A 27,407-nucleotide genomic window follows, 5' to 3' on the forward strand; every position below is an offset into this window, starting at 1 on the left:
GCGTGTGCTGCCGGTGGTCTTTCCAGACCTTGAGAGGCGCTTACAGGCGATGCAGCAGCCGGAAGGGGGTAGGTACATGTGTGTTTGTTGTGTGTCACCGGCATTTGTAAGGGCACAGTAGCATGAATCCACTGGCAGGGTTTAAAGGTGCTGTGCAGATCCTGTTTGCCCCAGTATAGCGCTGTGCCCCTGCCACCCTTCCCCTCCTTGCAATGTGTTCCCTGGTCTGTGTGTAGTCACTCCTTCACAGGGTAATGTAGGCTGGCGCTTTGTCCACGGGAACAATGTCTGTAGCATCATGTGTGGGGGTGGTGTGTAACAGGTTGTGGGACCTTGCCTGTGCACTGTCAAGTTCACTGCATGTGGGTTCCATGTCAGTTGGCACTGATGCTGACTCCAGACATGGGAGTTGGTCTCTCATGTGTCATGCCTTACAGCGCGCATGTCCTATGTAGTGGCCTGTGACATGATGTGCAGGACTGTGCGATACACATAGTGCAGGGATGGTGACGTGTGTTGCTGTCATTACCATTCAGTAGCATGTAGTTGCGTGCCCACTACTGTCCCCTGGGGCACCTTTTCCTCAGTGGTGTATGTGTCATCATGAACGTGGCCACTGTCAGTGTCTACAGCGTAAGTTGTGCTCTGTGCCATTGTCCCCTGTCACCATGTATATAGACGTGCTAATTTGTACAGGTGTCCACTGTGCAGCCTGACCTGATTGTCCTTCTTCATACTCACAGTTGCCAGTGCCTGTGTGTCTTGTTATACTCATCTGAGGATGGGCACTGGTACCTCATTATTTGTACAGGCGCACCTTGGCTGTTTGGCGTCCAATCTTGCTTTTTGCCTGCCCCTGTGTGTATCACCCAGACCATGAGATGTTGGTGCCACCTGTGTCTCCACAATTTGCCTCGTGTAGGGTCTTGTTGGGGCGGGCAATGCCTATGTGTTAAATCCTGATTACCACTTGCTGGGTCTGGGCAGTGTGTGATGTGCCTGGACACACACGCAATGTGCAGTGACCGAGTCATGTTGTGCATGTTTTCAGCATTACCTATGCAGCATGTGTCTCAAGTTCATGGATATGGTCCCTGGTCATCGGTATTTTCGCCAACGCTGTGTGGTGCAGATGCAGTGCTGGATTGTCCCCAGGACCTGGGTGCTATGTCAGACTCCTGTTCCTGTGTTTAGCTATTGTCTCATGCTCTCCATGGTATTTCAGTGGCATGGTGGCTCAACCAACTGTGTGTTTCATGCCCTACATCGGTACCCTGTTCAGTAGATGTTAGGGATCTTCCTTTTCAGGCCATGCAATGTTACCTATGTAGATTGGACTCATGTGACAGATGTGTACAGGTGTCTGAATAATTTCTGTCTCTCCACCCTGCCCACAGCATCGTCGGGGGACACAGAGGGAGACATGGACACAGACCAGGCGGAGGGACCGAGCACCAGTGCCAGCCGTGACATCGGGTCTGGCACATCGAGTGGGACAGAGGCGGAGGAGAGTGTGGCCGAGGACCTGTCGACTGGCACATCAGACTACGAAGCTGACAGGTCCGGGGACGATGTCGCCGAGTGGGCGGAGGCTGCACCAGCAGCTGACAGCGGAACAACACCTCGCACCGCCCCCTCAGTTTCCACCAGCCGCCTCCCACTTGCTCGTGTCCCTTCCCAGCGTGCCCGGTCACAGCATGTCTCCTTCCTGCCAGGCACCGCGCCCCCTGCCCCTGTCTCCACTGCTGCCGCCAATGCAGAGTCTGTGGACATCCAGCGGCAACTGCAGGTTGGTCAGGCTGCGATCCTTAATGTCCTCCATGCCCACGGCAAAACCCTCACCAACATCGAGGCTTTCTTGGAGGGCATTCATTCATCGCAGGCTGACCAACGCAACTTGCTGAGGTCCATCGACTCCACACTGACTGCAGCAGTGGGTCTCCTGCAGCGCCACCTCCCCCCACCTACCCCTGCCCCATCCACACTTCCCACTCCCATGCCTGTCACACGTACACCCAGACGTCGGCATGCACCCACATCAACGGACACGGGCACCACACCAGCAGGGAAGGTCCACCGCACTCCTCCTGACACGCACACACAGGGTGAGGTAGGCACACCCACTGGGTCGGGGGGCAAACGTGTGACACGCAGCCATAGTGGGAGTCCGCATTCCACCCAGTCCACTCCCTCCAAATCCCCTCCCCTCAGCTCTCCTGGCCACATCTCCCCCAAGGACTCCTTCATGGCCGCTCTGTCCCTGAGCCCCACAGTTACACCACCACGCAAGCGGTCACGGAGGTCCCCGGTCAGGGTGGTTGAGTCTCCCCCCCTGTCTCCACCCTCCCCCGGTGGCGCTGCGACCCATCCCTCTGACCCCCCCCCCTCCTTGGGGCCTGAGGTCCCTTCGGGTGCAGGGGACTCCCTGGAGGACCTTGCAAAGGTGTGTAGTGCCATCCTGGCCTCCGCCTTTGGCACTGACCCACCCCCTGTGGTGGAGTCCTCCATCCCTGCACCCACAACGCCGCCCCTTTGCCCTGATGTCCCTGCGGTGCCTGTTGCTTCCCCCCCCCTGATGCCCTCACCAGTGTGGAAGACGATGCCATTTGACTGTGCAGGCAATGTAGGGGACACGCATCCCACTGTGTCCCCCATCCAGCTGAGAATCATTGACTGCCCTATGGGCTTTGTGAAGATTGAACTGCCTGCGATCCACGGACATTGTGCTCCTGCTGAATAAAGCTTAATTTTGTTTTCATTATCACACTACTGCTATGCTGGTATTGGTGTTGGTGGGGCTGCTACATGGTTTTGGGTGGTGTGTAAGGGTTTGGGTGTGTGGGATATGTAGTAGTGTACTGCTCATTGGTGGGACCCTGTGATCTGTGTGCCATCACAAGGTGTTGGCTAACTTTCTTTGTTCATGTAAGCAGTTACTGCATGGTGCACTTGTCCAAGGGTGTATTCCTTCCTCTGTGTACCCAGCTTTCTTCCCTGCAGGGTGTTCCCAATGTTTAGCGCAGAGCTGTGTCTACATGAGCTGTGTGTGTGACGGAGCCCTTCTACTTTGGCCATGCATGCAGGGCCATGTCTCCACCTGCGACAATCGTGGCATCCTTGGTGATCACTGTACTTGTGTGTGGAGTCTGTTGACATGAGTTCATGGGGACATGTTCCCTTGTAGCCAGTATGCATGTGGATAATTCTGGCCTCACACACATGTGTTACACCCCTCCAGTCTCAGGGCACTGCTGGGAGGACTCCACACCCACCCCTCCTGTCTCAGGGCACTGCTGGGAGGACTCCGCACACACCCCTCCTGTGTCTGGGCACTGCTGGGAGGACTCTGCACCCACCCCTCCTGTGTCTGGGCACTGCTGGGAGGACTCTGCACCCACCCCTCCTGTGTCAGGGCACTGCTGGGAGGACTCCACACCCACCCCTCCTGTCTCAGGGCACTGCTGGGAGGACTCCACACCCACCCCTCCTGTCTCAGGGCACTGCTGGGAGGACTCCGCACACACCCCTCCTGTGTCTGGGCACTGCTGGGAGGACTCTGCACCCACCCCTCCTGTGTCTGGGCACTGCTGGGAGGACTCTGCACCCACCCCTCCTGTGTCAGGGCACTGCTGGGAGGACTCCACACCCACCCCTCCTGTCTCAGGGCACTGCTGGGAGGACTCCACACCCACCCCTCCTGTGTCTGGGCACTGCTGGGAGGACTCTGCACCCACCCCTCCTGTGTCTGGGCACTGCTGGGAGGACTCTGCACCCACCCCTCCTGTGTCTGGGCACTGCTGGGAGGACTCTGCACCCACCCCTCCTGTGTCTGGGCACTGCTGGGAGGACTCTGCACCCACCCCTCCTGTGTCAGGGCACTGCTGGGAGGACTCCACACCCACCCCTCCTGTCTCAGGGCACTGCTGGGAGGACTCTGCACACACCCCTCCTGTCTCTGGGCACTGCTGGGAGTGATAGGCACCCACCCCTCCTGTCTCAGGGCACTGCTGGGAGGACTCTGCACCCACCCCTCCTGTCTTAGGGCACTGCTGGGAGGACTCCACACCCACCACTCCTGTCTCAGGGCACTGCTGGGTGGACTCTGCACACACACCTCCGATTTCTGGATGTGTGCGCTTGGCACATACACGGTGGGGGTACGCACAATGCATTCGAGGTGAGGGTACGAGTCTACTGACACTGGTGTGGTGGGGGTACGCTCCGTACGTCCGCGGGTGTGGGTACGGGTCGTACTTACACTGTTGGGCAGGGGGGTACGCTCCTTGCATTCGCGGGTGGGGGTACAGGTCGTACTTACACTGTTGGGCTGGGGGTACGCTCCGTACGTCCACGGGTGGGGGTACGGGTCGTTCTTACACTGTTGGCATGGGGGGTACGCTCCTTGCATTCGCGGGTGGGGGTACGGGTCGTACTTACACTGTTGGGCAGGGGGGTACGCTCCTTGCATTCGCGGGTGGGGGTACGGGTCGTACTTACACTGTTGGGCAGGGGGGTACGCTCCTTGCATTCGCGGGTGGGGGTACGGGTCGTACTTACACTGTTGGGCTGGGGGGTACGCTCCTTGCATTCGTGGGTGGGGGTTCGAGTCGTACTTACACTGTCTGCATGGGGGGTACGCTCCGTACGTCCGCGGGTGGGGGTACGGGTCGTTCTTACACTGTTGGCATGGGGGGTACGCTCCATGCATACGCGTGTGGGGGTACGGGTTGTACTTACACTGTTGGGCTGGGGGGTACGCTCCTTGCATTCGTGGGTGGGGGTTCGAGTCGTACTTACACTGTTGGCATGGGGGGTACGCTCCGTACGTCCGCGGGTGGGGGTACGGGTCGTTCTTACACTGTTGGCATGGGGGGTACGCTCCTTGCATTCGCGGGTGGGGGTACGGGTCGTACTTACACTGTTGGGCTGGGGGGTACGCTCCTTGCATTAGTGGGTGGGGGTTCGAGTCGTACTTACACTGTTGGCATGGGGGGTACGCTCCGTACGTCCGCGGGTGGGGGTACGGGTCGTTCTTACACTGTTGGCATGGGGGGTACGCTCCTTGCATTCGCGGGTGGGGGTACGGGTCGTACTTACAATGTTGGGCTGGGGGGTACGCTCCTTGCATTCGTGGGTGGGGGTTCGAGTCGTACTTACACTGTTGGCATGGGGGGTACGCTCCATGCATACGCGTGTGGGGGTACGGGTCGTACTTACACTGTTGGGCTGGGGGGTACGCTCCTTGCATTCGTGGGTGGGGGTTCGAGTCGTACTTACACTGTTGGCATGGAGGGTACGCTCCGTACGTCCGCGGGTGGGGGTACGGGTCGTTCTTACACTGTTGGCATGGGGGGTACGCTCCTTGCATACGCGGGTGGGGGTACGGGTCGTACTTGCACTGTTGGGGTGGGGGGTACGCTCCTTGCATACGGGGTGGGGGTAGGGTCCGTACATATCCGTCCCCACGCTATGTGATGTTTGTGCGGCCCGTACCCAGGCCTTTGCCACGTGGGTGCGATCCGTCCCGCCATTGTTGGGGTGACGTGTGTGGGCGTGGTCCGACTCGTACCCACGCTCTTCAGGCGTGGGTACGGGACGTACCTGTCTGGTTGTGTTGCCGGTTCGCGTGGTGACGGACTTCCGTTGTGGCGGTCGCTGGCTTATCAGGACACGCCCCCACCCCCTCGTGGTGACCAGGGCATGGGAGTCAGGTATGTCCAGGCCATGTGTAGTGTGTCACTCATGTGGTTGTTTTGTGGCCTGCCCTGGTCGTGCCACCCCCACCCCACCCCACTTTCCCCCCTCCCTTAGTTATTCTGACCTTCTGCGGCGTCTGCGTCGTAACCTGTAGAGGAGGTGGACTGCTATGAGGGCAGGGATGACTCGTAGGTTCGGGTCCATGTCTGTCCGTCACGTACTGGTCCTCCTTGTTCGCGGCGTCGTCTGTCCGTCGCGTACTGGTGGTCCTTGTTCGCGTCGTCCTGATTTCCCGGCAGTTTTTGGCTGCCGCAAAATATTGACCGTGCGGGGTGACGTCGGTGCGAATCGTGATTCCTGGGTCGTGAATGGCTGGCTGCGTGCGTCCCGACGTCAGGTCGGCGCTTTCCCGAATCGCATTGGTAGGTGTTTTTTGTTCGGTCGGGCTTTTTTACGATTCGTACGGTAATGGTGTACCCGTGCGAATCGTAATTCCTTGTTTGTAAAATTTGACGACCGGGTACGCGTCGGGCGGAGATTATGCTCCGTCCGACGGTTCGTACCCGGTTTTTGCCGGATCGTGATCGGCACCTTAATATTATTATTAGGAAAAATATATGAATATTTTGTATTGGAATAATGGGTAATGGCATTCTGTAATTTTATAATATTTATTGATTTTTAATTTTTTATAAAATAAATATTCTATATGTTAAATATTCATAATAGAAGATTAATATTAATAATCAGAGAAACACAATTAATAAGACAAGAACATGGTTTTTATTGTAGTTTTTTAAATTTGTTATTGTTTATTCATTTGAGTAAGATCATTCAGAAATAGCATTATTTACATTGTAATTAAATTCAAACATATTGAATATAGGTCAGAACAAATTTTATGTACATTAAGTATATTTTCTAACATTTTTTAGTAAATTAAAAATATTATTAATAATGTTGTACAATGTAGTGTTTTAAATTAAATTTAACATAGCAATAGGTTTTGTAAATCTTTATACAAAACTTTTGACAAATATTTTCATATATAAACATTTTAATATTTGTAGTACAAACATGTTATACCTTTTTTATTAATATTAATATGTAAAATATTAATATTAATTATTTTTACAATGTTTTCAAAACAAACATATTTTTAACATAAATAAAATTTTAGCATTCATGCAAAAAATTTGTAACAATTTTTCATACATTGTTCTGTAGTATTATCTTTTTAGAAATTATAATAATAAATATTTTAAATTTTAAAATATTTATTTATATAATTTTACACATTAGGAACATTTGTTGACAATTTGTAGGTAAATGAAAAAAATAGGTCTATTTTTGCTAAATAATATAAAATATTTGTGTGTGAATTTACTGTTTTACCTGATTTATTTAGGGCTTTTTAGGATAGTTAAATGTTTTATTATGTTTTGGACACTCTATTTTGTAACCCGGTAATGTTGTTTTGGGTCATTTGGTTTGAAGGGAAGCTCACGGTTGGGAGTTACTTCGCGTCGTGAAAGGTAAGGTTTGTTTTATATGTTTTAGATGGTTTTAAACTTTATTTTGAGCCTAGTTAGATAATGTTTAGTGTAGCTGTACATATATTAGTTATATTTGGAAATGTTATGTGTTAGAGTTGCGTGTTGTGTTTTTACGTGTTTTTAACGATGTGTAGGCATGTTTCGAAAGTTAGGTTTAAGGTGTTTAATGTATATTTAGAACTGTTTTAAATCTAGTATTATTGTTAGTAAGTGTTTATGTGTTGTTTTATGTGGGTGGGAATGTATGTTGCTTTGTTTTTACAATTTCTTTTCTAGGTTATTCGTTTCGGATGGACTCGTTTTTTTTTTTAAAGAAGTGTGTGTTCGTTTTATTGAACAATATGTTTTTTACACTTCTTTAAATGTTTCGGTTTTCATGGATCGTTTTTTAATATTTTTAGCTATTTTCGGGTTTTTCATGGTTTTTCGAAGGATATTTGGTGAATGGGTTATGGATTTAATCGCCAGTTGTATTTTTGCATTTTTTTTTAGGAACCTTTTTTTTTTATGTTTGGATTGTGTAAGCAGGAAATGGATTTTTCAGACTTTGGAATAAACTTGGTAAGTTAATTTATTATTATTTCTTGTGGGTGGGTATTGTTTAATATTATTGTTTATTTTTATTTTATTACAAATATTATTAATGTGTGTTAATATATTTTTGACAATATGTATAAATATGTTACACACAGTAATTATTTTTGTAATAAGATAAATATATTTTATGTGTTTGATATTATTGAAAATGGGTAATTAGTCATTTATTTGTATTTGTACTTTAAAGAAGTGTTTTAGCTATGATGTTTAGGTATTCTAGGCCTTTGGTAGTAGGGTACAATTTTACTTGTTGCTCTAGATATTTATACATTTGTTTAGTTTGTTTTGAGGTTTTTGGAGTTAGCTGAGTTATGGATTGTTCCATTCGGAACTCTTGATAACTCTGTTCTTTTTGTAGGCATGATATAAATCTTTCTAGTGTTGGTTTTGTTCTGCCTGTTGATTGTAGGAAGGCGTTATGCCATCCTTCAACTGCGTTATTAGTTTTGGATTCTCCATTTAATGTGCTTCTGTATACGTTCCACCAGGGAATTAAGAATTTAGGGTTTCTTCTGTGGCCAGATCTATGTAGTCTGCCGACCCATGTATCTTCGAAATAGTCCAGTAGTGAACTTAGTTTTTCTTCATTTTGTTTGTAGAAGGCGCTGTCTATTAAAATGTTGTAATGTTCTGTTACGTCTGTGTCAGGTACATAAGCTAGTGCTATGAGTTTTTTTATTTGATATGCAAAAGATGAATTAGTTGCATATTCAATGCTTAGGGCTGATTTTTGCATGTGTCTCCATAGGCATTGATTAAAATGATAGTAACAGCCTTGTATGGAGGTATGGGGGTGTGTTTTTAATATAGTATTAATCATTGCATGTTCAAAATCTAGGATTATTTTTTGTGGGGAAAAGTCATTTGTTTTTTGTTTTATTATATTTAATAGTTCAGTGTATGTGGAGTTATGTTTGTTTGGTAATAATGTGTAAATTAATGGTATATTGCAATTGTGATATAGGACATGTATTGTATATAGTTGGAAAAAGGGTTTGGGACATATGGTAACAGTCCCATCCATCATCCAGTTATGTGATTCTTGTAGTTTACAGAGATTATTAGCTGTTCCAAATATTATTATTCTTTTGTCATTGTTTTTATTATCAAAAATGACAAATGGTTCTTTGTTTAAAGTTATACTTTGTTCTGGACTTAGAATAACTTCACTATATGTGTGAGGAATTGGGGTTGAAGTAGTAGTGTTTTTTTTAGTACGTGCTATAGTTCTTTTGAGTGAAGTTACAGATGGCATTTGTGTAGTAGCAGTTTTAGGAATTTTGGGAAGCTGCTCTTTTAAAATTACACTAGTAGGTTTTTGAGAACTTGTGCTAGCTTCCTTTATAGTTTCTAAAGCAGATCTGACTTCGATTTCAGTAATGTTTGGTGGGTGGTTATGTTCTCTAGTGTATAGTACTGTTGTTTGTCGTGTTGTAGCACGCCCATAGCACTTATTAGAGTAGTATCCCATATAGCATAGTAACATTTTTCCCTTCTGGCTTGTTATGAATTCAGCTCCTTCAGTCATTTTGATGTAGCTTTATCTATGAAAAATATATATTATAGTTATTATATATGATGTTATATTAATTTTCAGTAGAAAAAAACAAGATTTAGTTACTATATACTTACAAAGTTGGTTTTGATGTGTTTGAGTAGAATGCTCTTGATTCTTTATTTGTGGGATTTTCCTCTAGTATTTTCTTTGTCTGGAAAAGAAAAGGAAATTTGTTGTAATAATTGTTTCTATATTTTTATAGGGAATGGTTAGGGGATTTGCAATTGGGATTTAATTAGGGTGGTATTTTAATCTATTAGTTGATTTTTGGTTGTGAAATACTTACTTTTTAGTTGTATCTTTTTTGGTGCTGTTCTGTATTTTCTTAGTTTCTTTTGGAGTTTCCTGTAGTGAAAACATGAAATATAAAGAAGACATTAATTTATTTATAGTGTATGTATATTGTAATTACAATTTATTCGATTTGAGTCTTCATGAGAATAATATAGTTAACTTACTTTTGATAGTTTTAAACATTTCCTCTAATTTGATTTTCTTATATCTGTAGTTGCAATCCAGTAGATTTTCCTCTTCATTCAATTTCGTTTTTTTGGTTCTGGACTGTGAATGAAGTTGAACTTCTTTTTATAGTGCTTTGGATGTTGTAATATGTGTTTTATTGGTTAGTTTGAATTCGGAGTGTTTTTATTGGTTAGTTCGAATTTTTTTTTTTTTTTTTCTGGTAGTTAGTTTCCTAATAAGGAAAACGCTAATTAGTGGTTTTGTGGTGTATTATTCTATATGTATTTTTCTAAACATTATATTATGTATTGGATGCATGAATTGATAAAGTATAATTTAATAATATAGTTGTTTATTGTAGGAAGGTTGTTAATAATGTTTTACTAAAGAGTTAATTATTTAAATCCATTTTTAAATGTAGTAAATATATAACTGTTTAATAATAATTTTGTGTAGAGATAAAAGACATTATTTGGTGTTTATGTTGTTTGATTTTAGGTTTTAATTAAATGTTATATAGTCGATATTAGTAAAATGGAGATATTTTAGTGGTCGATATTTTAGTTTACGATATTTTGTTATGAAGTATATGTATATTACTGAGCATCGATATTTTAGGATTTCGATATTTGTGTTGGCGATATTTTGTGTACCTATATTTCTGTAGTTCGAAATTGTGTGTTCGATATTTTTGTAATGTTTTAAATAAGTATATGATGTCGATAATAATGTGATCGATTATTTTGTATCGATATATTTGTAGGTCGATTTTTAGTCTTTCGATATTGTGTCAGTGATTCCTCTTTTCTGCCTCTCTAAACTATAAAGAAAATGTGTCAGTCTGTTACAGTAATTATCACTTGCTCTACCACAGTAGTATATGTGCTTTGAAATTGCCAATCAAATATCGCTTTATCCCTAGAATCACACCATGAGTCTGTCTGCACACAGGAATTGTTGTCAGAGATTTAATTCTTGTTGCTGTTGTTCTGTAAGACTTGCACTCGTAGGAAAGGGGCAGCTTGCTTTCTTGAACTGTGATGGTTAGCATTCAGCACAAATCACTATCTCACAAATGAAAGGCAAATGCTAACACATTTGAAATCAACGTGGTAGATTTTCCTTCCATTCCTGCAATGGGTGAGGTAGTTCCTACATGTTCAAAACTCCAATTAACCCTTACCACACATGTACTCTTAGATACATCTCTGCAGTCTTCATGCAGTTGTGCAAGTGTCAATGCAGATCTCTCTTGCACCTGACAATACACAGTCTCAGGAAACACACTCTTAGCACACAGGCAGATGCTTCTCCTGCACTCCCATGCTTACTATTCAGCACTGTGTGGTATTTCAGATAGCAGTGTGTAACGCTAACACATTCAACGTCACCAAGGCTCATTTCCTTTGCTCTAGTCTAATCACTCACCCAGGTTCCACATGCTCATGGTCTCAAGTAGCTGTTAGGACATGTGCTCTTTTCTGCCTCTCTAAACTAGAAGCAAAATGTGTCAGGTTGTTACAGTAATTATCACGTGCTCTACCACAGTAGTAAATGTGCTTTGAAATTGACAATCAAATATTGTTTTCTGCCTAGAATCACACCATGAGTCTGTTTGCACACAGGAATTGTTGTCAGAGATTTAATTTGTGTTGCTGTTGTTCTGTAAGACTTGCACTCGCAGGAAATGGGCAGCTTGTGTTCTTGAACTGTGATGGTTAGCATTCAGTACAAATCAATATCTCACAAATGAGATGCAAATGCTAACACATTTGAAATCAACATGGGAGATTTTCCTTCCCCTCTTGCAATGGGTGAGGTAGTTCCTACATGTTCAAAACTCCAATTAAACCTTACCACACATGTACTCTTATAAACATCTCTGCAGTCTTCATGTGATTGTGCAAGCGTCCATGCAGATCTTTCTTGCACTTGACAATACACAGTCTCCAGAAACACACTCTTAGCTCACAGGCAGCTGCTTCTCTTGCACTCCCATGCTTACTATTCAGCACTGTGTGGTATTTCAGATAGCAGTGTGTAACGCTAACACATTCAACGTTACCAAGGCTCATTTCCTTTGCTCTAGTCTAATCACTCATCCTGGTTCCACATGCTCATGGTCTCAAGTAGCTGTTAGGACATGTGTTTTTTTCTGCCTCTCTAAACTATAAGGAAAATGTGTCAGGCTGTTAAACTACTTATCACTTGGTCAACCACAGTAGTAAATGTGCTTTGAAATTGCCAATCAAATATCGTTTTCTGCCTAGAATCACACCATGAGTCTGTCTGCACACAGGAATTGTTGTCAGAGATTTAATTCGTGTTGCTCTTGTTCTGTAAGACTTGCACTCGTAGGAAAGGGGCAGCTTGCTTTCTTGAACTGTGAGGGTTAGCATTCAGCACAAATCACTATCTCACAAATGAAAGGCAAATTCTAACACATTTGAAATCAACATGGTAGATTTTCCTTCCACTCCTGCAATAGGTGAGGTAGTTCCTACATGTTCAAAACTCCAATTAACCCTTACCACACATTTACTCTTATATACATCTCTACAGTCTTCATGCAGTTGTGCAAGTGTCAATGCAGATCTCTCTTGCACCTGACAATACACAGTCTCGAGAAACACACTTTTAGCACACAGGTAGCTGCTTCTCCTGCACTCCCATGCTAACTATTCAGCACTGTGTGGTATTTCAGATAGCAGTGTGTAACGCTAACACATTCAACGTCACCAAGGCTCATTTCCTTTGCTCTAGTCTAATCACTCACCCAGGTTCCACATGTTCATGGTCTCAAGTAGCTGTTAGGACATGAGCTCTTTTCTGCCTCTCTAAACTATAAGGAAAATGTGTCAGGCTGTTACAGTAATTGTCACTTGCTCTACCACAGTAGTAAATGTGCTTTACAATTGCCAATCAAATATTGTTTTCTGCCTAGAATCACACCATGAGTCTGTCTGCACACAGGAATTGTTGTCAGAGATTTAATTCTTGTTTCTGTTGTTCTGTAAGACTTGCACTCGCAGGAAAGGGGCAGCTTGTTTTCTTGAACAGTGATGGTTAGCATTCAGGACAAATCAATATCTCACAAATGAGATGCAAATGCTAACACATTTGAAATCAACATGGTAGATTTTCCTTCCACTCTTGCAATGGGTGAGGTAGTTCCTACAGGTTCAAAACTCCAATTAACCCTTACCACATATGTACTCTTATATATATCTCTGCAGTCTTCATGAAATTGTGCAAGTGTCCATGCAGATCTCTCTTGCACCTGACAATACACAGTCTCCAGAAACACACTCTTAGCACACAGGCAGCTGCTTCTCTTGCACTCCCAAGCTTGCTATTCAGCACTGTGTGGTATTTCAGATAGCAGTGTGTAACGCTAACACATTCAAAGTTACCAAGGCTCATTTCCTTTGCTCTAGTCTAATCACTCATCCTGGTTCCACATGCTCATGGTCTCAAGTAGCTGTTAGGACATGTGTTTTTTTCTGCCTCTCTAAACTATAAGGAAAATGTGTCAGGCTGTTAAACTACTTATCACTTGCTCTACCACAGTAGTAAATGTGCTTTGAAATTGCCAATCAAATATCGCTTCATGCCTAGAATCACACCATGAGTCTGTCTGCACACAGGAATTGTTGTCAGAGATTTAATTCTTGTTTCTGTTGTTCTGTAAGACTTGCACTCGTAGGAAAGGGGCAGCTTGTTTTTTTGAACTGTGATGGTTAGCATTCAGCACAAATCACTATCTCACAGATGAAAGGCAAATGCTAACTGATTTGAAATCAACATGGTAGATTTTCCTTCCACTCTTGCAATGGGTGAGGTTGTTCCTACAGGTTCAAAACTCCAATTAACCCTTACCACACATGTACTCTTATATATATCTCTGGAGTCTTCATGAAATTGTGCAAGCGTCCATGCAGATCTCTCTTGCACCTGACAATACACAGTCTCCAGAAACACACTCTTAGCACACAGCCAGCTGCTTCTCTTGCCTTCCCATGCTTACTATTCAGCACTGTGTGGTATTTCAGATAGCAGTGTGTAACGCTAACAAATTCAACGTCACCAAGGCTCATTTCCTTTGCTCTAGTCTAATCACTCACCCAGGTTCCACATGTTCATGGTCTCAAGTAGCTGTTAGGACATGAGCTCTTTTCTGCCTCTCTAAACTACAAGGAAAATGTGTCAGGCTGTTACAGTAATTGTCACTTGCTCTACCACAGTAGTAAATGTGCTTTAAAATTGCCAATCAAATATCGGTTTCTGCCTAGATTCACACCATGAGTCTGTCTGCACACAGGAATTGTTGTCAGAGATTTAATTTGTGTTGCTGTTGTTCTGTAAGACTTGCACTCGCAGGAAAGGGGCAGCTTGTTTTCTTGAACAGTGATGGTTAGCATTCAGGACAAATCAATATCTCACAAATGAGATGCAAATGCTAACACATTTGAAATCAACATGGGAGATTTTCCTTCCACTCTTGCAATGGGTGAGGTAGTTCCGACATGTTCAAAACTCCAATTAAACCTTACCACACACGTACTCTTATATACATCTCTGCAGTCTTCATGTAATTGTGCAAGCGTCCATGCAGATCTTTCTTGCACTTGACAATACACAGTCTCTAGAAACACACTCTTAGCTCACAGGCAGCTGCTTCTCTTGCACTACCATGCTTACTATTCAGCACTGTGTGGTATTTCAGATAGCAGTGTGTAACGCTAACACATTCAAAGTTACCAAGGCTCATTTCCTTTGCTCTAGTCTAATCACTCATCCTGGTTCCACATGCTCATGGTCTCAAGTAGCTGTAAGGACATGTGTTTTTTTTCTGCCTCTCTAAACTATAAGGAAAATGTGTCAGGCTGTTAAACTACTTATCACTTGGTCTACCACAGTAGTAAATGTGCTTTGAAATTGCCAATCAAATATCGTTTTCTGCCTAGAATCACACCATGAGTCTGTCTGCACACAGGAATTGTTGTCAGAGATTTAATTCGTGTTGCTCTTGTTCTGAAAGACTTGCACTCGTAGGAAAGGGGCAGCTTGTTTTCTTGAATTGTGATGGTTAGCATTCAGCACAAATCACTATCTCACAAATGAAAGGCAAATACTAACACATTTGAAATCAACATGGTAGATTTTCCTTCCACTCCTGCAATGGGTGAGGTAGTTCCTACATGTTCAAAACTCCAATTAACCCTTACCACACATGTACTCTTATATATATCTCTGCAGTCTTCATGAAATTGTGCAAGCGTCCATGCAGATCTCTCTTGCACCTGACAATACACAGTCTCCAGAAACACACTCTTAGCACACAGGCAGCTGCTTCTCTTGCACTCCCATGCTTACTATTCAGCACTATGTGGTATGTCAGATAGCAGTGTTTAACGCTAACACATTCAACGTCACCAAGGCTCATTTCCTTTGCTCTAGTTTAATCACTCACCCAGGTTCCACATGTTCATGGTCTCAAGTAGCTGTTAGGACATATGCTCTTTTCTGCCTCTCTAAACTAAAAGGAAAATGTGTCAGGCTGTTATTGTAATTGTCACTTGCTCTACCACAGTAGTAAATGTGCTTTAAAATTGCCAATCAAATATCGTTTTATGCCTAGAATCACACCATGAGTCTGTCTGCACACAGGAATTGTTGTCAGAGATTTAATTCATTTTGCTGTTGTTCTGTAAGAGTTGCACTCGCAGGAAAGGGGCAGCTTGTTTTCTTGAACTGTGATGGTTAGCATTCAGCACAAATCACTATCTCACAAATGAAAGGCAAATGCTAACACATTTGAAATCAACATGGTAGATTTTCCTTCCACTCCTGCAATGGGTGAGGTAGTTCCTACATTTTCAAAACTCCAATTAACCCTTACCACACGTTTACTCTTATATGCATCTCTGCAGTCTTCATGCAGTTGTGCAAGCATCAATGCAGATCTCTCTTGCACCTGACAATACACAGTCTCCAGAAACACACTTTTAGCACACAGGCAGCTGCTTCTTCTGCACTCCCATGCTAACTATTCAGCACTGAGTGGTATTTCAGATAGCAGTGTGTAATGCTAACACATTCAACGTCACCAAGGCTCATTTCCTTTGCTCTAGTCTAATCACTCACCCAGGTTCCACATGCTCGTGGTCTCAAGTAGCTGTTAGGACATGTGCTCTTTTCTGCCTCTCTAAACTATAAAGAAAATGTGTCAGTCTGTTACAGTAATTATCACTTGCTCTACCACAGTAGTAAATGTGCTTTGAAATTGCCAATCAAATATCACTTTATCCCTAGAATCACACCATGAGTCTGTCTGCACACAGGAATTGTTGTCAGAGATTTAATTCTTGTTGCTGTTGTTCTGTAAGACTTGCACTCGTAGGAAAGGGGCAGCTTGTTTTTTTGAACTGTGATGGTTAGCATTCAGCACAAATCACTATCTCACAGATGAAAGGCAAATGCTAACACATTTGAAATCAACATGGTAGATTTTCCTTCCACTCTTGCAATGGGTGAGGTAGTTCCTACAGGTTCAAAACTCCAATTAACCCTTACCACACATGTACTCTTATATATATCTCTGCAGTCTTCATGAAATTGTGCAAGCGTCCATGCAGATCTCTCATGCACCTGACAATACACAGTCTCCAGAAACACACTCTTAGCACACAGGCAGCTGCTTCTCTTGCACTCCCATGCTTACTATTCAGCACTGTGTGGTATTTCAGATAGCAGTGTGTAACGCTAACACATTCAACGTCACCAAGGCTCATTTCCTTTGCTCTAGTCTAATCACTCACCCAGGTTCCACATGTTCATGGTCTCAAGTCGCTGTTAGGACATGAGCTCTTTTCTGCCTCTCTAAACTATAAGGAAAATGTGTCAGGCTGTTACAGTAATTGTCACTTGCTCTACCACAGTAGTAAATGTGCTTTACAATTGCCAATCAAATATTGTTTTCTGCCTAGAATCACACCATGAGTCTGTTTGCACACAGGAATTGTTGTCAGAGATTTAATTTGTGTTGCTGTTGTTCTGTAAGACTTGCACTCGCAGGAAAGGGGCAGCTTTTTTTCTTGAACTGTGATGGTTATCATTCAGTACAAATCAATATCTCACAAATGAGAGGCAAAAGCTAACACATTTGAAATCAACATGGTGGATTTTCCTTCCACTCTTGCAATGGGTGAGGTAGTTCCTACATGTTCAAAACTCAAAATTAACCCTTACCACACATGTACTCTTACATACATCTCTTCAGTCTTCATGCAGTTGTGCAAGCGTCAATGCAGATCTCTCTTGCACCTGACAATACACAGTCTCGAGAAACACACTTTTAGCACACAGGCAGCTGCTTCTCCTGCACTCCAATGCTAACTATTTAGCACTGTGTGGTATTTCAGATAGCAGTGTGTAACGCTAACACATTCAACGTCACCAAGGCTCATTTCCTTTGCTCTAGTCTAATCACTCACCCAGGTTCCACATGCTCATGGTCTCAAGTAGCTGTTAGGACATGTGCTCTTCTCTGCCTCTCTAAACTATAAGCAAAATGTATCAGGTTGTTACAGTAATTATCACTTGCTCTACCACAGTAGTAAATGTGCTTTGAAATTGACAATCAAATATGGTTTTCTGCCTAGAATCACACCATGAGTATGTTTGCACACAGGAATTGTTGTCAGAGATTTAATTTGTGTTGCTGTTGTTCTGTAAGACTTGCACTCGTAGGAAAGGGGCAGCTTAATTTTTTGAACTGTGATGGTTAGCATTCAGCACAAATCACTATCTCAAAGATGAAAGGCAAATGCTAACACATTTGAAATCAACATGGTAGATTTTCCTTCCACTCTTGCAATGGGTGAGGTTGTTCCTACAGGTTCAAAACTCCAATTAACCCTTACCACACGTGTACTCTTATATGCATCTCTGCAGTCTTCATGCAGTTGTGCAAGCATCAATGCAGATCTCTCTTGCACCTGACAATACACAGTCTCCAGAAACACACTTTTAGCACACAGGCAGCTGCTTCTCCTGCACTCCCATGCTAACTATTCAGCACTGTGTGGTATTTCAGATAGCAGTGTGTAATGCTAACACATTCCACGTCACCAAGGCTCATTTCCTTTGCTCTAGTCTAATCACTCACCCAGGTTCCACATGCTCGTGGTCTCAAGTAGCTGTTAGGACATGTGCTCTTTTCTGCCTCTCTAAACTATAAAGAAAATGTGTCAGTCTGTTACAGTAATTATCACTTGCTCTACCACAGTAGTAAATGTGCTTTGAAATTGCCAATCAAATATCGCTTTATCCCTAGAATCACACTATGAGTCTGTCTGCACACAGGAATTGTTGTCAGAGATTTAATTCTTATTGCTGTTGTTCTGTAAGACTTGCACTCGTAGGAAAGGGGCAGCTTGCTTTCTTGAACTGTGATGGTTAGCATTCAGCACAAATCACTATCTCACAAATGAAAGGCAAATGCTAACACATTTGAAATCAACGTGGTAGATTTTCCTTCCATTCCTGCAATGGGTGAGGTAGTTCCTACATGTTCAAAACTCCAATTAACCCTTACCACACATGTACTCTTAGATACATCTCTGCAGTCTTCATGCAGTTGTGCAAGTGTCAATGCAGATCTCTCTTGCACCTGACAATACACAGTCTCAGGAAACACACTCTTAGCACACAGGCAGATGCTTCTCCTGCACTCCCATGCTTACTATTCAGCACTGTGTGGTATTTCAGATAGCAGTGTGTAACGCTAACACATTCAACGTCACCAAGGCTCATTTCCTTTGCTCTAGTCTAATCACTCACCCAGGTTCCACATGCTCATGGTCTCAAGTAGCTGTTAGGACATGTGCTCTTTTCTGCCTCTCTAAACTAGAAGCAAAATGTGTCAGGTTCTTACAGTAATTATCACTTGCTCTACCACAGTAGTAAATGTGCTTTGAAATTGACAATCAAATATTGTTTTCTGCCTAGAATCACACCATGAGTCTGTTTGCACACAGGAATTGTTGTCAGAGATTTAATTTGTGTTGCTGTTGTTCTGTAAGACTTGCACTCGCAGGAAATGGGCAGCTTGTGTTCTTGAACTGTGATGGTTAGCATTCAGTACAAATCAATATCTCACAAATGAGATGCAAATGCTAACACATTTGAAATCAACATGGGAGATTTTCCTTCCCCTCTTGCAATGGGTGAGGTAGTTCCTACATGTTCAAAACTCCAATTAAACCTTACCACACATGTACTCTTATAAACATCTCTGCAGTCTTCATGTAATTGTGCAAGCGTCCATGCAGATCTTTCTTGCACTTGACAATACACAGTCTCCAGAAACACACTCTTAGCTCACAGGCAGCTGCTTCTCTTGCACTCCCATGCTTACTATTCAGCACTGTGTGGTATTTCAGATAGCAGTGTGTAACGCTAACACATTCAACGTTACCAAGGCTCATTTCCTTTGCTCTAGTCTAATCACTCATCCTGGTTCCACATGCTCATGGTCTCAAGTAGCTGTTAGGACATGTGTTTTTTTCTGCCTCTCTAAACTATAAGGAAAATGTGTCAGGCTGTTAAACTACTTATCACTTGGTCAACCACAGTAGTAAATGTGCTTTGAAATTGCCTATCAAATATTGTTTTCTGCCTAGAATCACACCATGAGTCTGTCTGCACACAGGAATTGTTGTCAGAGATTTAATTCGTGTTGCTCTTGTTCTGTAAGACGTGCACTCGTAGGAAAGGGGCAGCTTGCTTTCTTGAACTGTGAGGGTTAGCATTCAGCACAAATCACTATCTCACAAATGAAAGGCAAATTCTAACACATTTGAAATCAACATGGTAGATTTTCCTTCCACTCCTGCAATAGGTGAGGTAGTTCCTACATGTTCAAAACTCCAATTAACCCTTACCACACATTTACTCTTATATACATCTCTACAGTCTTCATGCAGTTGTGCAAGCGTCAATGCAGATCTCTCTTGCACCTGACAATACACAGTCTCGAGAAACACACTTTTAGCACACAGGCAGCTGCTTCTCCTGCACTCCCATGCTAACTATTCAGCACTGTGTGGTATTTCAGATAGCAGTGTGTAACGCTAACACATTCAACGTCACCAAGGCTCATTTCCTTTGCTCTAGTCTAATCACTCACCCAGGTTCCACATGCTCATGGTCTCAAGTAGTTGTTAGGACATGTGCTCTTTTCTGCCTCTCTGAACTATAAAGAAAATGTGTCAGGCTGTTATAGGAATTATCACTTGCTCTACCACAGTAGTAAATGTGCTTTGAAATTGCCAATCAAATATCGCTTTATGCCTAGAATCACACCATGAGTCTGTCTGCACACAGGAATTGTTGTCAGAGATTTAATTCTTGTTTCTGTTGTTCTGTAAGACTTGCACTCGCAGGAAAGGGGCAGCTTGTTTTCTTGAACAGTGATGGTTAGCATTCAGGACAAATCAATATCTCACAAATGAGATGCAAATGCTAACACATTTGAAATCAACATGGGAGATTTTCCTTCCACTCTTGCAATGGGTGAGGTAGTTCCGACATGTTCAAAACTCCAATTAAACCTTACCACACACGTACTCTTATATACATCTCTGCAGTCTTCATGTAATTGTGCAAGCGTCCATGCAGATCTTTCTTGCACTTGACAATACACAGTCTCTAGAAACACACTCTTAGCTCACAGGCAGCTGCTTCTCTTGCACTACCATGCTTACTATTCAGCACTGTGTGGTATTTCAGATAGCAGTGTGTAACGCTAACACATTCAACGTTACCAAGGCTCATTTCCTTTGCTCTAGTCTAATCACTCATCCTGGTTCCACATGCTCATGGTCTCAAGTAGCTGTAAGGACATGTGTTTTTTTTCTGCCTCTCTAAACTATAAGGAAAATGTGTCAGGCTGTTAAACTACTTATCACTTGGTCTACCACAGTAGTAAATGTGCTTTGAAATTGCCAATCAAATATCGTTTTCTGCCTAGAATCACACCATGAGTCTGTCTGAACACAGGAATTGTTGTCAGAGATTTAATTCGTGTTGCTCTTGTTCTGAAAGACTTGCACTCGTAGGAAAGGGGCAGCTTGTTTTCTTGAACTGTGATGGTTAGCATTCAGCACAAATCACTATCTCACAAATGAAAGGCAAATTCTAACACATTTGAAATCAACATGGTAGATTTTCCTTCCACTCCTGCAATGGGTGAGGTAGTTCCTACATGTTCAAAACTCCAATTAACCCTTACCACACATGTACTCTTATATATATCTCTGCAGTCTTCATGAAATTGTGCAAGCGTCCATGCAGATCTCTCTTGCACCTGACAATACACAGTCTCCAGAAACACACTCTTAGCACACAGGCAGCTGCTTCTCTTGCACTCCCATGCTTACTATTCAGCACTATGTGGTATGTCAGATAGCAGTGTTTAACGCTAACACATTCAACGTCACCAAGGCTCATTTCCTTTGCTCTAGTTTAATCACTCACCCAGGTTCCACATGTTCATGGTCTCAAGTAGCTGTTAGGACATATGCTCTTTTCTGCCTCTCTAAACTACAAGGAAAATGTGTCAGGCTGTTATTGTAATTGTCACTTGCTCTACCACAGTAGTAAATGTGCTTTAAAATTGCCAATCAAATATCGTTTTATGCCTAGAATCACACCATGAGTCTGTCTGCACACAGGAATTGTTGTCAGAGATTTAATTCATTTTGCTGTTGTTCTGTAAGAGTTGCACTCGCAGGAAAGGGGCAGCTTGTTTTCTTGAACTGTGATGGTTAGCATTCAGCACAAATCACTATCTCACAAATGAAAGGCAAATGCTAACACATTTGAAATCAACATGGTAGATTTTCCTTCCACTCCTGCAATGGGTGAGGTAGTTCCTACATTTTCAAAACTCCAATTAACCCTTACCACACGTTTACTCTTATATGCATCTCTGCAGTCTTCATGCAGTTGTGCAAGCATCAATGCAGATCTCTCTTGCACCTGACAATACACAGTCTCCAGAAACACACTTTTAGCACACAGGCAGCTGCTTCTTCTGCACTCCCATGCTAACTATTCAGCACTGAGTGGTATTTCAGATAGCAGTGTGTAATGCTAACACATTCAACGTCACCAAGGCTCATTTCCTTTGCTCTAGTCTAATCACTCACCCAGGTTCCACATGCTCGTGGTCTCAAGTAGCTGTTAGGACATGTGCTCTTTTCTGCCTCTCTAAACTATAAAGAAAATGTGTCAGTCTGTTACAGTAATTATCACTTGCTCTACCACAGTAGTAAATGTGCTTTGAAATTGCCAATCAAATATCGCTTTATCCCTAGAATCACACCATGAGTCTGTCTGCACACAGGAATTGTTGTCAGAGATTTAATTCTTGTTGCTGTTGTTCTGTAAGACTTGCACTCGTAGGAAAGGGGCAGCTTGTTTTTTTGAACTGTGATGGTTAGCATTCAGCACAAATCACTATCTCACAGATGAAAGGCAAATGCTAACACATTTGAAATCAACATGGTAGATTTTCCTTCCACTCTTGCAATGGGTGAGGTAGTTCCTACAGGTTCAAAACTCCGATTAACCCTTACCACACATGTACTCTTATATATATCTCTGCAGTCTTCATGAAATTGTGCAAGCGTCCATGCAGATCTCTCATGCACCTGACAATACACAGTCTCCAGAAACACACTCTTAGCACACAGGCAGCTGCTTCTCTTGCACTCCCATGCTTACTATTCAGCACTGTGTGGTATTTCAGATAGCAGTGTGTAACGCTAACACATTCAACGTCACCAAGGCTCATTTCCTTTGCTCTAGTCTAATCACTCACCCAGGTTCCACATGTTCATGGTCTCAAGTAGCTGTTAGGACATGAGCTCTTTTCTGCCTCTCTAAACTATAAGGAAAATGTGTCAGGCTGTTACAGTAATTGTCACTTGCTCTACCACAGTAGTAAATGTGCTTTACAATTGCCAATCAAATATTGTTTTCTGCCTAGAATCACACCATGAGTCTGTTTGCACACAGGAATTGTTGTCAGAGATTTAATTTGTGTTGCTGTTGTTCTGTAAGACTTGCACTCGCAGGAAAGGGGCAGCTTTTTTTCTTGAACTGTGATGGTTATTATTCAGTACAAATCAATATCTCACAAATGAGAGGCAAAAGCTAACACATTTGAAATCAACATGGTGGATTTTCCTTCCACTCTTGCAATGGGTGAGGTAGTTCCTACATGTTCAAAACTCCAATTAACCCTTACCACACATGTACTCTTACATACATCTCTTCAGTCTTCATGCAGTTGTGCAAGCGTCAATGCAGATCTCTCTTGCACCTGACAATACACAGTCTCGAGAAACACACTTTTAGCACACAGGCAGCTGCTTCTCCTGCACTCCAATGCTAACTATTTAGCACTGTGTGGTATTTCAGATAGCAGTGTGTAACGCTAACACATTCAACGTCACCAAGGCTCATTTCCTTTGCTCTAGTCTAATCACTCACCCAGGTTCCACATGCTCATGGTCTCAAGTAGCTGTTAGGACATGTGCTCTTCTCTGCCTCTCTAAACTATAAGCAAAATGTATCAGGTTGTTACAGTAATTATCACTTGCTCTACCACAGTAGTAAATGTGCTTTGAAATTGACAATCAAATATGGTTTTCTGCCTAGAATCACACCATGAGTATGTTTGCACACAGGAATTGTTGTCAGAGGTTTAATTTGTGTTGCTGTTGTTCTGTAAGACTTGCACTCGTAGGAAAGGGGCAGCTTGTTTTTTTGAACTGTGATGGTTAGCATTCAGCACAAATCACTATCTCACAGATGAAAGGCAAATGCTAACACATTTGAAATCAACATGGTAGATTTTCCTTCCACTCTTGCAATGGGTGAGGTTGTTCCTACAGGTTCAAAACTCCAATTAACCCTTACCACACGTGTACTCTTATATGCATCTCTGCAGTCTTCATGCAGTTGTGCAAGCATCAATGCAGATCTCTCTTGCACCTGACAATACACAGTCTCCAGAAACACACTTTTAGCACACAGGCAGCTGCTTCTCCTGCACTCCCATGCTAACTATTCAGCACTGTGTGGTATTTCAGATAGCAGTGTGTAATGCTAACACATTCCACGTCACCAAGGCTCATTTCCTTTGCTCTAGTCTAATCACTCACCCAGGTTCCACATGCTCGTGGTCTCAAGTAGCTGTTAGGACATGTGCTCTTTTCTGCCTCTCTAAACTATAAAGAAAATGTGTCAGTCTGTTACAGTAATTATCACTTGCTCTACCACAGTAGTAAATGTGCTTTGAAATTGCCAATCAAATATCGCTTTATCCCTAGAATCACACTATGAGTCTGTCTGCACACAGGAATTGTTGTCAGAGATTTAATTCTTGTTGCTGTTGTTCTGTAAGACTTGCACTCGTAGGAAAGGGGCAGCTTGCTTTCTTGAACTGTGATGGTTAGCATTCAGCACAAATCACTATCTCACAAATGAAAGGCAAATGCTAACACATTTGAAATCAACGTGGTAGATTTTCCTTCCATTCCTGCAATGGGTGAGGTAGTTCCTACATGTTCAAAACTCCAATTAACCCTTACCACACATGTACTCTTAGATACATCTCTGCAGTCTTCATGCAGTTGTGCAAGTGTCAATGCAGATCTCTCTTGCACCTGACAATACACAGTCTCAGGAAACACACTCTTAGCACACAGGCAGATGCTTCTCCTGCACTCCCATGCTTACTATTCAGCACTGTGTGGTATTTCAGATAGCAGTGTGTAACGCTAACACATTCAACGTCACCAAGGCTCATTTCCTTTGCTCTAGTCTAATCACTCACCCAGGTTCCACATGCTCATGGTCTCAAGTAGCTGTTAGGACATGTGCTCTTTTCTGCCTCTCTAAACTAGAAGCAAAATGTGTCAGGTTGTTACAGTAATTATCACTTGCTCTACCACAGTAGTAAATGTGCTTTGAAATTGACAATCAAATATTGATTTCTGCCTAGAATCACACCATGAGTCTGTTTGCACACAGGAATTGTTGTCAGAGATTTAATTTGTGTTGCTGTTGTTCTGTAAGACTTGCACTCGCAGGAAATGGGCAGCTTGTGTTCTTGAACTGTGATGGTTAGCATTCAGTACAAATCAATATCTCACAAATGAGATGCAAATGCTAACACATTTGAAATCAACATGGGAGATTTTCCTTCCCCTCTTGCAATGGGTGAGGTAGTTCCTACATGTTCAAAACTCCAATTAAACCTTACCACACATGTACTCTTATAAACATCTCTGCAGTCTTCATGTAATTGTGCAAGCGTCCATGCAGATCTTTCTTGCACTTGACAATACACAGTCTCCAGAAACACACTCTTAGCTCACAGGCAGCTGCTTCTCTTGCACTCCCATGCTTACTATTCAGCACTGTGTGGTATTTCAGATAGCAGTGTGTAACGCTAACACATTCAACGTTACCAAGGCTCATTTCCTTTGCTCTAGTCTAATCACTCATCCTGGTTCCACATGCTCATGGTCTCAAGTAGCTGTTAGGACATGTGTTTTTTTCTGCCTCTCTAAACTATAAGGAAAATGTGTCAGGCTGTTAAACTACTTATCACTTGGTCAACCACAGTAGTAAATGTGCTTTGAAATTGCCAATCAAATATTGTTTTCTGCCTAGAATCACACCATGAGTCTGTCTGCACACAGGAATTGTTGTCAGAGATTTAATTCGTGTTGCTCTTGTTCTGAAAGACTTGCACTCGTAGGAAAGGGGCAGCTTGTTTTCTTGAACTGTGATGGTTAGCATTCAGCACAAATCACTATCTCACAAATGAAAGGCAAATTCTAACACATTTGAAATAAACATGGTAGATTTTCCTTCCACTCCTGCAATGGGTGAGGTAGTTCCTACATGTTCAAAACTCCAATTAACCCTTACCACACATGTACTCTTATATATATCTCTGCAGTCTTCATGAAATTGTGCAAGCGTCCATGCAGATCTCTCTTGCACCTGACAATACACAGTCTCCAGAAACACACTCTTAGCACACAGGCAGCTGCTTCTCTTGCACTCCCATGCTTACTATTCAGCACTATGTGGTATGTCAGATAGCAGTGTTTAACGCTAACACATTCAACGTCACCAAGGCTCATTTCCTTTGCTCTAGTTTAATTACTCACCCAGGTTCCACATGTTCATGGTCTCAAGTAGCTGTTAGGACATATGCTCTTTTCTGCCTCTCTAAACTACAAGGAAAATGTGTCAGGCTGTTATTGTAATTGTCACTTGCTCTACCACAGTAGTAAATGTGCTTTAAAATTGCCAATCAAATATCGTTTTATGCCTAGAATCACACCATGAGTCTGTCTGCACACAGGAATTGTTGTCAGAGATTTAATTCATTTTGCTGTTGTTCTGTAAGAGTTGCACTCGCAGGAAAGGGGCAGCTTGTTTTCTTGAACTGTGATGGTTAGCATTCAGCACAAATCACTATCTCACAAATGAAAGGCAAATGCTAACACATTTGAAATCAACATGGTAGATTTTCCTTCCACTCCTGCAATGGGTGAGGTAGTTCCTACATTTTCAAAACTCCAATTAACCCTTACCACACGTTTACTCTTATATGCATCTCTGCAGTCTTCATGCAGTTGTGCAAGCATCAATGCAGATCTCTCTTGCACCTGACAATACACAGTCTCCAGAAACACACTTTTAGCACACAGGCAGCTGCTTCTTCTGCACTCCCATGCTAACTATTCAGCACTGAGTGGTATTTCAGATAGCAGTGTGTAATGCTAACACATTCAACGTCACCAAGGCTCATTTCCTTTGCTCTAGTCTAATCACTCACCCAGGTTCCACATGCTCGTGGTCTCAAGTAGCTGTTAGGACATGTGCTCTTTTCTGCCTCTCTAAACTATAAAGAAAATGTGTCAGTCTGTTACAGTAATTATCACTTGCTCTACCACAGTAGTAAATGTGCTTTGAAATTGCCAATCAAATATCGCTTTATCCCTAGAATCACACCATGAGTCTGTCTGCACACAGGAATTGTTGTCAGAGATTTAATTCTTGTTGCTGTTGTTCTGTAAGACTTGCACTCGTAGGAAAGGGGCAGCTTGTTTTTTTGAACTGTGATGGTTAGCATTCAGCACAAATCACTATCTCACAGATGAAAGGCAAATGCTAACACATTTGAAATCAACATGGTAGATTTTCCTTCCACTCTTGCAATGGGTGAGGTAGTTCCTACAGGTTCAAAACTCCGATTAACCCTTACCACACATGTACTCTTATATATATCTCTGCAGTCTTCATGAAATTGTGCAAGCGTCCATGCAGATCTCTCATGCACCTGACAATACACAGTCTCCAGAAACACACTCTTAGCACACAGGCAGCTGCTTCTCTTGCACTCCCATGCTTACTATTCAGCACTGTGTGGTATTTCAGAT

Source organism: Triturus cristatus, chromosome 8 (genome assembly GCF_964204655.1).
Source record: "Triturus cristatus chromosome 8, aTriCri1.1, whole genome shotgun sequence".
NCBI lineage: Eukaryota > Metazoa > Chordata > Amphibia > Caudata > Salamandridae > Triturus > Triturus cristatus.